The 13446-nt window shown below is 36.7% G+C and overlaps 1 long non-coding RNA gene across 1 annotated transcript in view; it reads left to right on the top strand.

The window, feature by feature from the left end:
• Positions 1-5943: 5943 nt before the first annotated feature.
• Positions 5944-13446, top strand: part of LOC147657621 (uncharacterized) — a 142734-nt gene continuing 135231 nt past the window's right edge. The window contains exons 1-2 of the long non-coding RNA XR_015292093.1: positions 5944-6372; positions 7975-8184. This is a non-coding gene — a long non-coding RNA (uncharacterized LOC147657621). The remainder of the gene's footprint in view (positions 6373-7974; positions 8185-13446) is intronic.

A 13446-nucleotide genomic window follows, 5' to 3' on the forward strand; every position in this document is an offset into this window, starting at 1 on the left:
AGCGTATGCATACACGTATAGATATAGATATAGAATATATATATATAAGCGCAATACAGGATTATACGTAATTTGCTGGCAGCACGGTCATACGCGTCCCGATGGATTCCAGGGATTTACATGAATCATCGAAGCGAGAAATAATCGCACTTTGTATAAAGCTTCCCTTTTATACAAAGAGTTATCTGTTCTGCCCCTCCCCCCCTTTTTTTTTCAAAATAGTCCTGGCACTCTACGGTTTTATAAATTTGCATTTAAAAGAGTGAAAAGTGTATCGAGCGAAATATTCATCGCATCCCTGTTACCTTCGTTTCTTCCGTTCTTCTCTGCTTGTTAATTAGTTACGAAACTCGAACGTGATCCGTGTATGAAGGTATTCATTTCAGATTAGATTAGATTTATTGGAATCGAACGAAGAATCGTGGAGAACGAATTTCAGAAAGGCGTTGTTATTAGATTTTGTGTCTAAATATTTCATTGGTTTCGTTCAAGTTATCCGATTAACGCGAGATTATCGAAGCCTTCTAATAATTATAACGGGTGATCCGTTAATAATCGAATGCGACGTCGGTCGAGATTTCACCGTGGACGACAGCGGTTATCGATCGAGCTAGAGATTAATTTTAAAAATCCTTCTCGATCTACAATTAACTTTTCCACGAGTTCTTCAGTAATTCATTTCTTTCGTAAACACCATTTCATCCACCTCGAAATTTTAAAATTGCATCCAATCAGTATCGAGATATATATAAATATATCTGAAGCTCTCGATGGAATTAATTAATAATCGGTTATCGATCGAGTCTAGATTTAGAGATCGATTTTAAAAATCCTTCTCGATGTACAATAAACTTTTCCACGAGTTCTTCCATTTCTTTCGTAAATTTCATCCACCCGAAATTTTAAAATTGCATTCTCTATATTTGCTTTCGTGATTATTATTCTATAAGAGGAGTGGATTACGCGAATTAACACGATTCTTCATCGGTCGACTCGATTCTACATCTCCAACCAGTATCGACGTATACACGTCTGAAGCTCTCGATTAGAATTAATTAATAATCGGTTATCGATCGAGTCTGGCTCGATCGGTCATCCATTTAATTTTAAAAATCAACTACAATAAACTTTTCCACGAGTTCTTCATTTCTTTCGTAAACACCATTTCATCCACCCGAAATTTTAAAATTGCATTCTCCATATTTCCCCTGCGATAATACCTTCTACCAGAGGAGTAGATTGTACGGATTGTTGAATTAACACGCGATTCCTTTTCTTCATCGGTCGACTATTCTACATCTCCAACCAGTATCGACGCATACACGTCTGAACCTCTCGATTAGAATTAATTAATAATCGGTTATCGATCGAGTCTGGCTCGATCGGTCATCCATTTAGAGATTAATCCTTCTCCATACTCTACGATAAACTTTTTACAATAAATTTTAAAATGGCATTCTCCATATTTCCTTCGTGATAATTCTTCCACCAGAGGAGTGGATTACATGAATTAGTACGATTCCAGGTTTTCTTCATCGGTCGACTATTCTACATCTCCAACCAGTATCGACGCATACACGTCTGAACCTCTCGATTAGAATTAATTAATAATCGGTTATCGATCGAGTCTGGCTCGATCGGTCATTCATTTAGAGATTAATCCTTCTCCATACTCAACGATAAACTTTTTACAATAAATTTTGAAATGGCATTCTCCATATTTCCACCAGAGGAGTGGATTACATGAATTAGTACGATTCCAGGTTTTCTTCATCGGTCGACTATTCTACATCTCCAACCAGTATCGACGTATACACGTCTGAACCTCTCGATTAGAATTAATTAATAATCGTAAACAGAGTAAATGCCGTTAATATATCTGCAATTTATCACGAGGCGGAAGAAACCTAGGTTGGGAGGAGAAGTTTGGCGGTGGGCCTCGGCGGCGATTAGACGGTCCAATCTGCATTCGTAATGACGAACGTGGAAGGTGACACAGCGTCTGACCTCGGCGCAGGGACACCGGCCATCTATTAACCCCCGACCTTAACCCTTCCCTCCTGTCTTCCAAACGCTGAACGTGTATTCGTTACGAGGATCTATCCGCTCCTCTCTCGCCCTCCCTTCTTGCGCGTTCCTCCATCGTAATTGCCAAGCATTTTCCGACGAATGGGGGACGGATACAAATTTCACGGATCACGGAGAGGAAGAGGAGACGATGCGTTATAATGCTTCGCGCCTCCAAAATGGCGACTGTACAATATTTATTTATGCTTGATTTTTTTCAATTATACGTGAATAGATTTCTGAGCTGTGTAATCTTGTGAAGCGTGGAACGATTGGATTTCTTTTTTTATTTGAAATTGGACCGAATCCGATTATTCGAAATTATTTATATTTATATTGTTCGCTTGAATTTGACGATAGAGGGAAGAGAAATTTTTACTCAGAGTTTAGTTCGTTTATTAAGAAATTGACGATGGAGGGAAGGAAATGTGCTAATCCATCGAGATACGTATATATCGAGTTGGAGATCGGTAGAATCGAGAAAAATAGGAATAATAGAATATGAGAATACGGGACATTAATTCAAGATGAGTTATTAAATAACGAAATTATTTCTATTCGTTAAGAAACTGAGGATAGAGAGAAGGAAAGTAGCGATGAAAATTGAGAGTTTAGCTCATTTTTACTTATTGAAAAATTGCCGATAGAGAGAAGGAAAATAGAGATGTAGATATAAGAAGATGAAAAATAGTAGTTATTATTAAAATATCGCACAACAATATTAACTTTCAATATTCGACAAATTGTCTTTCCTCATCGCGTGAACATACGCATATAAAATATCAAAATACAAATGTTTTACACGTCAATACGTGAATTCGTTTTAACTTAGCTAAGAAATTCACTGAACCACGAGTGCAAAGGGTTAAAAAGTACATACATCATACTTGCATAATCGTCGATGTATCAATAATTAATACAAATAAAAGTTTCGAAACTTTCCACGAATTGGCGAAAACATTGGGCAAAGCAAATTAATTATTATTCCTTGGCGAGTTTGAATCCGAGTGTTTCGGTATTCACCACGAATATTCGAAGCGAGAGTTTCATTAAACGGTCGAATCGAATCACGTTATTCGACCGCGATTGTTGATAAGAAAAATAATATAATTCAACGTGATTTGTCGAGCCTATGCAAATTGATTTTTGTTACGATTCAATCGCAGCGATCGATATCCCGTCCAATTAATCGCCCATCCGCGATCCATTTCGATTTCCGTGCTCGCGTCGATGGCAATTATCGGTCGCAATTACGTGTGACCAATCGTGGATCTTGATTAAACAACGTTAATAATTAATATTAAATATCGCACGCTTGCTATACGCGAATCGGGGAAATATTTACAAAATGGAAGAAGAAGATGTCAAGAGCGGATAAAATCAATGTCGAGCAATTTGTTTTTCGTCAAAGTTGATCCGTTTGGCACTGTGCTTAACTAAAACCTATCCGTATGTACAATCCTTGCGTTTTATAGAAATATACTCGTGCGGAGCCAACACGGTGTATAAATCATTACTTTTTTTAACTCCACATTTTTCTTCAATTTTTGGCAAAATTTCTACTCGAATTATCTTTCGGCCTTCCAACATTCGACTTCCTCGAACGAATTTTTGATTTTGCAAAGGGACCGAGCAATTTCCTCGTTTAAGGAAAGGTGGAAGGAGCGGAATTGAGCAGCCCTCATCAGGAGCACGGTATTGGCACGGATAGCAGAGAGTTGCTCGTCAAATATTTACCGTGAGCGATGCTGGCGCGATCCTCTCGATACGTTACATCTCGAGAACAAGGGATATAATTTCGACTCAACTTTTCTTCCTCGTGCGGAGAATATAATCGAACGACAATTGGCCTGGCGTTTAACGCCCCAAATCAAAATTTCACGCCGAATGATGCTCGAACGAATGATGGAGATTAATTATCGTGCAGTAGGCCAAGTTATCGAACGAATGGAACACTTTCGAAAGCGACGGAGGGGGGAAAAAGTGTTTGATAGTTCGAACATAGTCCGTGACATTAAACATTCGGTGTTCACAGGCAAAGGTCTTTGAAGTGTACAAAGGTCGCGCCACCTTGCACGAGCGTGGTATGGCGCGCTGATTGGAGGGATCAAAGCCTGGAACGGCCAGCTCCATGGTATTTAATCATCCAACCGCCGAACGACGCATCTGCTGTCGATCGAAACCTCTGTCGAAAACCTCCGTTTTTCCTTCCTTCCTTCCTTCCTCTATTCTTATTTTTTCTTCTCGTTTTCTTCGATTTTATATATACACTTTGCTCGCGCATCGAAAATCGATGATAAATCACCATTTACGCGATTTTTTCGCTGCGCAACTTGATTAATCACGTATGATATAATACACGTGAAATATAATGATACGCGTTATCGTTTTCCATGATTTATTTATTATTAATTATGATTCATTATTATTCGTGTTTTGATATCCACGTTGACGCTAATAAATCGATAATTCCACAGTGCGTATATTATTTACACGAAACGAGGGGAGAGAAATTTATAGAAAATAGCTTTAAAGAAGAATTCCATCGTGTATATCCCTCCGCTATTATATTCGTTTCTATATACAAAGAAATGATATCGATGTTTGCGTCTAGGGATTTAACGATTGTGCGTTAGAAAAAAAATTTTTTTCTCTTTTTGCAAAAATGCAAGAAAAGTGAGTAATCCAAATCGCTTCTGTTATCACGCTTCGCTTTTCACGTTTTCAACTGGCGAGCGCCGCATCAACGGTTCAGCTTTCATTTACGCGTACTATTAACTTAAAATTCATGACAAAGCCCGGGACAGATATGGTTGCCATTTCATTGAACTTCAGCACCGGCCTCAACGATGCTTAAGCTCGACGGTCATTGGCATACGAGCGACAATGAATTTTACGCACGGTAAAATCGCATAGCCAGATTCGGGTACTTGATTCGGGGTGAAAATGGATTTGATTGTCGAGGCACACTTTTTTTCCTTTTCATCCTTGCCCTTCATCTTTTTCGCTCCTTTTTTCCCCGCGAAATAAAAAATAAATTTTCCAGTGCAAATTGATTTCTCCGTGTTTTTTCACGACTCGAATGCTATTTTCTGTTAGCGAACAAATAAATGATGACTCGTTTCGTTCTGTTTTATTTATGGATTTCTATTTGGACGAAACAAATTCTCGAAGCTAATGAATGGGAATAACACTTGCAAAAAAGGGAGAGAGAAAATATATATTGCTACAATTGAACAATAAATATAATAAAAAGTGTTCGCTTACCTTTTATATAATCCTATTATTTATCCGAAAAATATAACATATTATTAAGTTGAAAAAGATATAGAAAATAATGGATAAAAATAAAATTTCAGACTGACCAGCATACAAAGATCACCGATAATGGAGATAATAGTTAGAAAATGATGCATATGTATTTGCCTTAAAGTCGAGTAGCTTGCCTTTGAGAATAGAGGTTATGTAATACTTCGTTTGTCGAAAAGAGAAGAAAATACACGGAATAATGGGTAATAAAGGGAAATGGCTTTTTCAAAGCGATTGCAAAGTTGCGAGAAAAGTAATCGAAGAATCGAGAGTACGGAATTCTTTTATAAGCCGGATCTTATATGTCCGGATCAATTACGATTAATAAAATAAAAGTAGTCGCGCAAAGCCAGGATCGAGAATTATATTTCCACCGATTAATTATGTTGCGGCGACACCGTGAACCCTGTCTGTCCATCGATCTTCGTGCACGTTCGGTGGTGGTCGGTAGCGATCGGCCTGATTCGCGCGCAACTTCGCAAGCGCGGAAAGGGCGGTGGGGCTCGCGAAGTTTCGGCCGTGGCGCTTTCGTTCATTCGTCGTTCTGCGCTCTGTGCGCTCGTTTATCGCGTGATCGCGGTTCGGTTTTAACGTGTGTCGCGTGTTACGTTTATTCGATCGATCGTCATTGTAAATAATAATATCCGTGAAATCGATTCTTGATCGTTTCAAGTATCGATACTGTGTAGGAAGAAGAATGTGCATCGTTCCCCCGGTGAGAAAACAATTCGAACGTGAAGAGTGTTCCGAACGTTATTGAAGTTTGAGGTTACAACATGGCAGTTCAATATCGATAAAGAAATTGTAAGATCGATACGATTAAGTTGAACCAGTGATTTTTTAATAGAGTTTAACGTATTATATCAATCGAACGAATGATATAATGGTTAAATGATAAAGGGAAAAGTGTATTCGAAGAACGAAAAGTATTATCGTAGTGTATTTTGCTACGTTTTTAAACGCGAAGAAAAATCTATTGGCTGTTGTCGAGATCAGGTTAGTCATGTAAAATTACGTATCATTTTACGAATATCATGTGTCGAGTGTGATATATACGAATTATTGAAATTAGAATCGATGCGTAAAGTATTTTGTGCTTTGTTGTAAGTGAATTTACGAAAAAAAAAAAAAAAAAGAAAAAATCAAAGTTATTATGTATAAAATATTAACTAACAAAAGCAGTTTTTAGTGATGCAACCTATATAATACTATATAAACGTATAAAACCTACTCGATCACCATAATGTCTAAAATGTCGTGCTTAATTTTTATTAATTTTTCCTCGTTTCGAATGCGCATTACCATTCTATTCTCTTTATGATGAGATTTAACGATATAACCTCGATATTTAAATTAAAATGTATATAATCTTTCGTGATTTAGTTCGGAATGGCCAATTTTACGCGAACCTCTTTCACAATTTATTATTATTTCCTAAATTCATTTCTTTTATATCTCCCGTTCTTTCGATCTCTTTTCTTATTTCCGAGTCGAAATATAAATGTTTCGTCACAAGTACTTTAGAATAAAAATTCTCAAGCAAGAAAATTCTTTGTTCGCGAGGTATTCTGTATAAACAATGATAATGTAATACGAATGAATATTCATGACAATACGCGACGGTTGAAATGTTTTTTAGACTTCCGTCGACCATCATTTCTTTTTCACTTCTTCGCGAAAGAACTTGCTACGAAACTAATGCTTATATCTGCTTTTTTTTGTAAAACGTATACGAATAGAAGACCGATCTTCGCGTTAACAAATGAACGAATTCCGCGATTATGGAACGAAACAAAAAATTACTCAATTTTTGAAATTTCGAATCTAGCTAATCGGGATTATCGCTCGTTCCTGAAATTTCGGGCACGTTAAAAAGATTAATTTTTAAATACCATTCGAATTACAGCTAGCCGATTCGATAAATACGCAATACTGAATCGAAAGTGCAATTAGGAATTGAACGTGGAGTGTTAAAAAATTAATCAACAGGATTGCGCTAGTTGAACGAACGTTTAACGCATTCGCATACGTAAAATTTAAATATATATTATAGTATAATTTGCTAACCTATCCAGTAGATATTCAACGCGATTCGTTCAACTTTAACCAACTGCGGGGATCGCAATTAATGGAGCCACGTAACTGGTGTGCTTCCAAGCGTTAGAACACTTTGAAATGTCGCAAGAAATGAGCTCGAGAATGCGTGTAAATCAACGTGTTCGCGTTAAATATGGAGCTTTTCGCCGCATTTACATTCGGGACGCGCAAGAATAAAAGAAATTCATTTAAACGCCCGCATTAAGTGGCTTCGTTTATATTTCGAATCCAAGTTTTTTTCCTCGTTTTTGCTATTGATCTGTTTTTTCGTACACGTAGTATCACGTAGAGTAGAGAAATATTTTTCACGCGACGGTTGCAATTGAGATAAAACGCGTCACGCGTTTTTATTTATTATTTTCACGATTTCTTTTGGAATTCTTCTCGGAAAGTTTCGAACGGTATTATTGGAATGTTTTTCGTATGGTTTTATGGTAAGCCATCGCGCTTGTTCTTTCATATATAACGAAAATCTATCCGTTCTATTGGATTTCTGAATAGAGTAACGCGCATAACACGATTTAATCAGTGTAATGTAACAGTGTAATGTTGTGTAACAAAGTGTGTAAGAGCATCGATTTTCATCTTCGATGAATTCATACGGTGACTGGGTTATAATAAAACGTGTTTGTGTTTAAAAGAAGCAAGAAAGCTCCCTTCTCACGAATTAGTGAATCGTTTACCGCATTTCGACGGATTGCTTCGCGATCGGTAAGTTATTGGCAAATTATCTCTTCTTTTTTTTTTGTCGCATAAACAATACAATTGCCATATATAAGTTTATAAATTTAATCGAATAAATTTTATCAGAGAATCATTTAATATCTCGTAATTAACGGGAAGATTAACTAAGATGAAAGATTGCAATTAATTAAGATTAGTTAGATGGAACAATCGTTTTATAATATAACACTTTTAACTGCTAGAAACTTTCTTCGACTCTCTTTATCATATACATAAGGTTAAGTACTTTAATCCTAAACATCGAATCTGTATATATATATATATATATTTCTTAAATATTTCACTCTTTTACGTCTCTTTTAACAACATCGTGATTACGTTAAGAAGATTTACCGCGATATTTTCATGATATTTTTAACGAGTGAACAAAGAAGTCATCTTTTTTACAAGTGAACGCATAACACGATGTAAGCTCACAGGTAACAACAATTTCCCCTTTGTGCATCAATCTTGATGCTCAGAGTTGGCAACTTTTACTTTCACCGCTAATTGGATTCCCCTCGGGGAGGGGAGGGGAGGGACAAATATTAAAAAGTTAATACAACGTCATAGGGGGCGCAACACCGATCTCTCTGCGATGTCTACGCGTGTTTCGATCGATCGCGGATTCAAAAAGAAGTCAGCTTGATCGACGTAAAATGTATAAAAATGCAAAACTTTTTCGGCGCGCTTTCCGTCGAAACGAGATTTTTCGAAAAGAAAAAAAGAGGAAGAGGAATAATAAAAAAAAAAATTTATCGAGTTTTGACCAAATACATTTGCAAGCTGCGTTTTTGACGTATCTCCATTGATCCAGACGATTTTCATTGAGATCGGATGCGTGAAATATTCATGTGGGGGAGGAATAAAATCTATATTCTCGCTCGTGGAAATGTTTCGATTCGCGGATTTTTTTTCCTTTCTTCGCGTTTCTTTTTTCTTTTTTTTTTTGCAAATTCGAAAGAAAGAGAGGAGGAAAAAGAAAAGAAAGAAATTAAGCACGCTATTCTTTATCTAGCACGATTTTTCAGTCAGTGTCGGTGCCCCTTTAACGGAAAGAGTTCTTTAAAACCGGGTTAACGTGATCTTAATTAGTTGCGTTTCGTAACTGCATGCTGTAAATGCGTGGATTCCGAATAAAAAGAAAAAAGAAATACACGTAAACACACGTGGCACAAGGAGATAATTATGCACGGACCTAAATTTTCTAAAATCGCGGTTTTAAATTTTTTTTCGTACCAAAAAAAAAAAAAAAGAGAGAACGATCATCAACGAAACTCCAATTTCGACAAGTCATTTTTATTTATGTATATAAAAAAAAAAAAATGTCACGTCGAAATGTTAATCCTTTATTTTTCATAGGATCAAATTAAATTTATAAAAATGAAGAAGAAAAATTTCCCATATCTCTTAGATTGTTAAATATATTGGTAAGAGCTGCTATTTGAATTTGTTTATAACATATCAATATAACATTAATTATAATATTAATTGATTCGATATTATTCGAATCTTCGTACTTTTTTTGTTACTAATTTTTTACACAACATCAACGAAACTGCAATTGCGAAAAGTCATTTTTATTTAAAAAAAAAAAATGTCACGTCGAAATGTTAATCCTTTATTTTTCATAGGATCAAATTAAATTTATAAAAATGAAGAAGAAAAATTTTCCATATCTTTTAGATTGTTAAATATATTAGAGCTGCTGTTTGAATCTATGTATAACATTAAATATCGATACAACATTAATTATAGTATTCTGATCTCGTGATATTATTCGAGAAAGAACATTTCAAAGTCCTTATACTTTAATTTTTCACACAACATCCGTTTCGACCTCGATCCTTGTCTCGAAATACACATTTCTTCATTTTCCACACGAAATAAATAATATTCGTGAAAGAACATTTCAAGATCCGTTTCGACCTCGATCCTTGTCTCGAAATATACATTTCTTCATTTTCCACACGAAATAAATAATATTCGTGAAAGAACATTTCAAGATCCGTTTCGACCTCGATCCTTGTCTCGAAATACACATTTCTTCATTTTCCACACGAAATAAATAATATTCGAGAAAGAACATTTCAAAGTCTTTATAATTTTTCACACAACATCCGTTTCGACCTCGATCCTTGTCTCGAAATACACATTTCTTCATTTTCCACACGAAATAAATAATATTCGAGAAAGAACATTTCAAGGTCTTCATAATTTTTTACATCCGTTTCGATCCTTGTCTCGAAATACACATTTCTTCATTTTCTCCACGAAATAAATAATATTCCAAAAAAAACATTTCAAGGTCTTTATAATTTTTCACACATCCGTTTCGACCGATCCTTGTCTCGAAATACACACTTCTTCATTTTCCACACGAAATAAATAATATTCGAGAAAGAACATTTCAAGATCCGTTTCGATCTCGATCCTTGTCTCGAAATACACATTTCTTCATTTTCTCCACGAAATAAATAATATTCCAAAAAAAACATTTCAAGGTCTTCATAATTTTTCACATCCGTTTCGATCCTTGTCTCGAAATACACAGATATACATTTCTTCATTTTCTACACGAAATATAAATAACATTACCGCGATTAAAATCTAAAGATTCGAAATATATATACATATATATATATATATAGAGCGAATAATGGGATCGAGATAAATGACAGAGGAGGGGGGTGTTAAAAGTGGCGCGAATACAACGGGGGACGGATAAGGGTTGGAAGTTGGGAGCGTGATTCAGGCAAGGTGTAGGAAGTGAAGCGTGGAGAAGCTTGGGTGCCATGGAACGTGCCAAGACTATTTCGAAAGAGTTACTGGCAATGCTAATATCGGTAATACCGACCGTGCAACCGTCGCGGTATTTCGACCCCAAAGCTGCTGCTGCACCACTGGAATACGTCCAACGGATACGTATACCTCACCTTAGCCCGTTCCCCTGCTTCCGGGAACCGGCCGATTGTTAAACAGAGCTGAATTCACGTAATATACGAGCGCGCGATAAGCAGTCACGTTCTCAGCTTTGTTCCATCATCGAGATTGCTGTCTCGTCCCTTTTATTCTTACATTTTTCGAAACCGGTTCCACTTTCTAAATAAAAAAGTGTCGTTTGAATTGGTGGCGAACGAGACGAATCTCTTTTAATTGAGTTTAATGTCGATTGAGAAGAATGATATGGGTGTTTTGAAGCGCGGCGTTTTTTTTTTTTTTTTTTTTTTTTTGGATATATAAGTTAAAAAGGAGAAAGAAAGTTGCGGAGAGTTTTATTTTCGAGTTTGGAAAAAAGTTCCTCGGCGAGATAAAACATTGGTCGTGAGATATAGGAAAGAAGGGGAGAGGAGACACAGTATTCATTTTCACGTTCCATTTCCTGATACTCGCTGCATAAGATGCTTTCAAGGGCTATTCAAAGTTTCCGAACATCGCATTTCCCCTCACACTTTCTCGGCGAAAATAATCGAATTCAATGGTCCCTTGTCGTTCACGCGGTATCCTTAGATCCTTACCTACCTAAACCCCACGGGTTTCCTCCTCCTTTCCCATAAAATTATGCGAAAAGACATTTCCACGCGTAATTATTTTCCTCGATTTATCGTGCGAACCTTTTTTTTTTTTCGCGAACGAAAACAAAGTTGGAACCGGTTCCATTGAAACCGCAACGAGCCTTAAAGTTTCTGTTTGAAGACAAAGCTTGTTTTCGGGCAGCAAATCTTGACTATTCATGATCAAACTTAATGGTTTCCTTTATTTACATTATCTTAGAAAACTGTGCGCAACGAAAACAGGGTAGAAACTTGAAGCTCGAAGAAACTCGGGAGTGATGTTATTCCGTGTATTTCTGATTAAAATTCGTTTATTCGTCGAACGGAATAAAATAAGGAACTTATCGATTCAAAAACAGGCAACTTCCCTCTGTCGTCGAGAGGAAACGAATCGATCTCGATCTCGCATTAAAGTTTCGCGAATTGGTCAGGAAATTTTCAAGGAGGAGTTTGCTTAGACTCGCGTGGACCTTGCAAACACCTTGAATTCCGCCTTTTCCATTCCGTTTCCATTCCATAGAATAGAAATTGCTTTGCTTTGAATTAAAATAAAATTCAATGTGCTCGTCGAACGGACGACAAAATCGCCTCGATCGCGCCTCTCCCCATTTCCTATCGTAATCACGATCTCCCCCCTCCCCTCAACTTTTCACGTTCGCCCTATAAATCTCCATACAAGGGGGAACGTTAACAAAGATTAGTGGATCACTTTGTGATCTTCGTTCTGCTGCGTACGTAACAGCATTACTTCATTAAGCTTTTAATGAGAAATTGTGCATTGGACCTATGGTGTGGGTTATTGTGTATAAATGGGGGAGGAAGGGGAGGGAGGGGATCAATATTTGCGCGAAAAGATCGAAAATTCCCTGTAAATTCTTTCGAAGGGAGAATCGATGTCGAAATAGAATTAAAAATCCGTTGGGTTTTTCAACGCGTCGAAATATTGAATATCGTTTAAATAGATGGATGATAATAAAGTCGATCGATACCCGTTATTTGCTGATACGCATCCAAAGGGGAATCGAATCGAATTATTCTTCGCGTTGAATTATCTTTAATTATGTAAAGCGCGGATTATAAATTGAAATTTTTGCCAATTTCCTTTTAGAACGACGTTGTTCTTTTCCTCTTTTTCCAATATAGAGGAGTTGTTCTCGTTCGTTCGTCGAAGATGTAAGCATTGAATATGAAAATTCCTGCAATTCGATCAAAAAAACTTACGACTTTGATCCGTCGATATTTCTTAACGAACGATTCGAGTCTACGCGAGAAGTTTGTTTCTTCCGTTTCGATGTCTCTCGTTCCACGATAATCAATTTTAATTCTAACTCGTGTTACGAAGTTATTGTTATCGAAAGAGCGAAAAATATCGGTGGAAAATATTTTTCATACGGAAAATATTGGTGGATGCGTTGAAGGATGGGGAGCGGGGTTGACACGGGAGAAAGGATTTTAATATAAAGTGCCAAGCGTTCCTCCAAAGCTTCGAGCTTCGAGTTTTGACAGGCGAAAGCGCCCTCACCTCGGTCGGTTCAAGTATCATCTTTTCCCGGTATCGCGTGTCTTTCGATCTTTCTCGTATTCTCAGTTCGAATTTCATCAATTAACTGAATTTTTTTAACAATATTTCTATAATAATGCATTACGATTGTGGAAATAATTTTTCTTGGAGTTGTAATCTCGAAAATTAGTTCGA

This window comes from Apis florea, unplaced genomic scaffold, assembly GCF_048593485.1.
Source record: "Apis florea isolate Af1SG1 unplaced genomic scaffold, ASM4859348v1 contig_3068_pilon, whole genome shotgun sequence".
NCBI classification, from domain to species: Eukaryota; Metazoa; Arthropoda; class Insecta; order Hymenoptera; family Apidae; genus Apis; species Apis florea.